The sequence below is a fragment of the Sinocyclocheilus grahami genome, unplaced genomic scaffold, assembly GCF_001515645.1.
Source record: "Sinocyclocheilus grahami isolate Dianchi unplaced genomic scaffold, SAMN03320097.WGS_v1.1 scaffold61.1, whole genome shotgun sequence".
Taxonomy (NCBI): domain Eukaryota; kingdom Metazoa; phylum Chordata; class Actinopteri; order Cypriniformes; family Cyprinidae; genus Sinocyclocheilus; species Sinocyclocheilus grahami.
In genome coordinates, this window is record NW_015505240.1 from 3547083 (window position 1) to 3551333 (window position 4251).

Sequence of the window (4251 nt, forward strand, 5' to 3'; positions counted from 1 at the left end):
ATCACAGCACACACTGGCCCAGCTAACCGATCACAGCACACACTGGCCCAGCTAACCGATCACAGCACACACTGGCCCAGCTAACCGATCACAGCACACACTGGCCCAGCTAACCGATCACAGCACACACTGGCCCAGCTAACCGATCACAGCACACACTGGCCCAGCTAACCGATCACAGCACACACTGGCCCAGCTAACCGATCACAGCACACACTGGCCCAGCTAACCGATCACAGCACACACTGGCCCAGCTAACCGATCACAGCACACACTGGCCCAGCTAACCGATCACAGCACACACTGGCCCAGCTAACCGATCACAGCACACACTGGCCCAGCTAACCGATCACAGCACACACTGGCCCAGCTAACCGATCACAGCACACACTGGCCCAGCTAACCGATCACAGCACACACTGGCCCAGCTAACCGATCACAGCACACACTGGCCCAGCTAACCGATCACAGCACACACTGGCCCAGCTAACCGATCACAGCACACACTGGCCCAGCTAACCGATCACAGCACACACTGGCCCAGCTAACCGATCACAGCACACACTGGCCCAGCTAACCGATCACAGCACACACTGGCCCAGCTAACCGATCACAGCACATTTCATATTTCAGAAGGCGGGCCTTCATTTGATACAGGAACTATTCGAGCCGTTCATGCCAGACTGGGGAGAGAGGTGCTGTAATAATGCAAAATATGTGAAAAATAATGTGTTTTTTTGAACAACCTAGTATGAGAGCCTGTTCTAGTACACCCCCAAAACAAAATCAAGACTTTGTAAAAGAGCATAATAGGACCCCTTTAAAGGTTCGGTCAGGATTATTTTGAGGTCAAGTCAAAAATAGCATTTCTTTCCATTTCATTAACACGTTTGAAGAAGCTCAATAGATCTAACATCAAATATGGCTTCATCTGTCAAGAGGAGCAAAGTGTCTGCACCTGTTGAAACCGTCTGTGCCTTTAACCTTCTCTGCTCACTCCTCTCATTTGTGCTCGGTGCGATCCATCACGGCCTTCGAGGAAATCTCCATCATGTTTGGCTGAGATCGTTTGCGCTGAATTCACTCCAAGTGCAGAAAGGCTTAGTCTAAATGTTGTTGAATTTCCTGATAAATGTCATCGGTAAATGACCCAATCTCTTAGCAAGGGCCCTTAATGTCTGTTTGCAGAAGACTGTGGAGATGCAGATGGATCCTGAGGGACTTTTTGAGTGAAAACCTTCTCCAAAGAGCAATTCGATTCACTAATTCATTATGTTCGTGTTTACAGTGCTTTAGTCGCTTTTGTCATAGATTTAATATCACACTTTATGTCCCTAATCTAAAAGGTAAAAAATTAAAAGGTAAGTGTGAAACAAGACGGGTCTCTGAGTGGCCGCCTTACTGAGATCACATGACCAGTAACGGAGGAACACCACAGAATAAGAACAAGGAACCTTCGATTGAGTTCATATGCAAAACCATCAAACAATGTAACAGAAATCTCTATGTTGTCCAGAGACAGTCCATTATAGCCATGTGGTTGTATTAATAATTCTGGCATACACTCAAGATCACTGCACATGTAGTTTTACACTATGAAGCCGTTTGTTTGAGAGTAATTTAAAACAAGGCTGGACTTATGGAGCTGATACTAGATTCACAAGCTGTCAGTCGGATCTAGTAATTCAACCTTACATGTTTGGGGTTTTTAATTCTTTGTGACAATTTCTCATCTTTCATGATAATATTGCAGACACTCAAATATTGAATTTTTCATGCTTGTAAATGTAAAATGTTTTTAAAAAATAAATAAATGTAAGCATCACCATTTTATAATTATTATAATATTATTATAATTAATTATATGAAAATATGGATTTTTTTTTTTTTGCAAATTTTTTGCTGATTTGCTAATGATGACATTTATTAGTGTGATATTATATCATTAGTGCTTTTAAAGATTCAAAGTGATGGTAAAGGTAATCAAAATATTAAAATATACAGAAATGTGCATACGCGTTGAAATATCCAAAATCAGCTGATATTTTAAATATTAACCAATATCAATAATTAAAAAGCAATAAAATCCAAAACTGATATGGTGCCAATATGTTATGCATCCCTAATAAAGGAGTATATCAGATCAGAAATAAGCTGGCACTTTATTAAAATTTGATTATTTAAACAGTATAAAAAAGTATATCTTACAGGATGTACATAAAAAGATAAAGTCAGTCATTTTCAGTTGACAGACTGTTTATATGCATTTGTATATTTTTCAATCATCTTTTGAAAGCTTATCATATAGATTCAGACCAAATAGAACATTTTTGATGTTATTTCTTGCAAGAAATCGGTATTATAGTAATTAAATATTCACTTACTTACACTCAAATTTGATTTCTATCATTAAAAATTGAACGCTTCATCCAATATTCAGACAAATATAGTGGGGGTGTGTTGCAATGACCCCTCAATATTGTCCCATAAACAGGTTTTAAAATATCTGAGTGCAAACATCACTGAAATTCTTCATTGTCGAGAACGACAGCCTCACAGTGTAGCATATAAAACTTGTGGCATTGTTTTTTGTTTCCGCCTGATCTGAAGTTTGTACATAAAAGCGCTGTGGCGTGTTGTGTGTGACGTTAATTGAATATGTCTCAGTGTCTGCCGCTCCACCCTGTGTGATTTTAGCGGTGCAATTAAATCTCACATTGTTACAGCACTGATCTCAGTGCAGTTTTCTTGTGTCTGTCCTTATATATATAGATTGCTGAAACGACAGAGGCAACTTTGTTACTGATTTCTTACTTATTTAAATGTTCTTTCTGTTCCCGTGTCATATATGTATGTACCAAGAGCTCCTAAAAAACACAACAAATTCCTTGTGTGTTTGCACACACTTTGCGAATTAAGCTCATTCTGATTCTGACAAGCAGTTATTCTTATAATTATTATTCTACTCATCAGCATCAGTCAAACTGTGTGAGCTGAGCTTTTTAGTGTGAACTAAAAATCTATCATGAAAGCATAGAAAGTTGCCGCCTGTGAGGTTAATTGAACACGTCTCACTGACTGTCAGTCTGCGCTCTGTGTGTCCCACAGCACCGATCTGAGAACAGTGCTCTGTGTCTGTGTTAAAACTGATCCAGAGTCAGATCCCTTTGTTCATTACATGCGGCCACAGTCTGTGGGTTTTTTGAACGGCAGATCTGAGGATGTGTGTCGAGTAACCATGTTCTTAAATAATGAGAGGCCATTAAAGATGATGTTAGGAGATTCCCAGGAATAGTCACGTCGGGGTATATTTAGACTAAACAACTCAAATGAAGAAAACAGAGAGAATTACCGTAAATAAGACTATATGATTTGCACACACAGTTTTGTATTGCATTTAATGTAAATGTAATAAAAATTTGTTCTAAGAATGTTTTGCTAACATTTCCATTAAGTTATTTCTGAATGTTCTTTGAACATTCAAAAAGCCCAGTTTTTAAAATTATTTTAAAACCTTTTTGCTTGGTTATATTCCATTTATCAGAACATTACATTTATCATTTTGCAAACAATATGGGAATGCCAGGTTCTCTGAACATTCTAAAAAAACGTTCCATGAATGATGTACAAATAACATTTTTGTTCTAATATTGAGAACTTATTAAAGACCAGATAAGTTTGAACAAACACTGTATTAATGTTTCTGGAAGAACATTTGTTCATAAAAGAACCTTGCCATGGTTCTGAGAACGTTCCCTGTTAGCTGAGCATTTTGCACCTGGGGATTTTGTAGGTAACTCCATTTAAGTTTTAGCTGCAGATGTATTTATATATTATTCTATCAAGTTAATATCTCAAAGAACACAGTAAATACTCTAATGAAATGGCTGGAAAACAAGAAAAACTATGTTCAGTACCAACTTGGCTCCAACTAAATATCTGCGGAATGACCTAAAAATTGCTATCACATCTGAGAGCGTCTTTCAGAAGCACATTAACTTGGAGTTTGTTAGTCGGTCAGAACACTCACTGGACTCATTAGATTTGCTTTTGAAACAGGACATCGAGTTCCTGAAAGTGACTCTAAAAAGTGTCAAAGAATTCCAAAAATGCTGCTGAATGATTCTAAAAACATATGAATAAATAGTTGATGAACACAAACTGATCAAAAACCTCCTTTCAATACAGTATTTTAGTTCAAATATTTGTGCTCCGTTTCTTTATAATAAATATTATTTGGTTTGACATTTT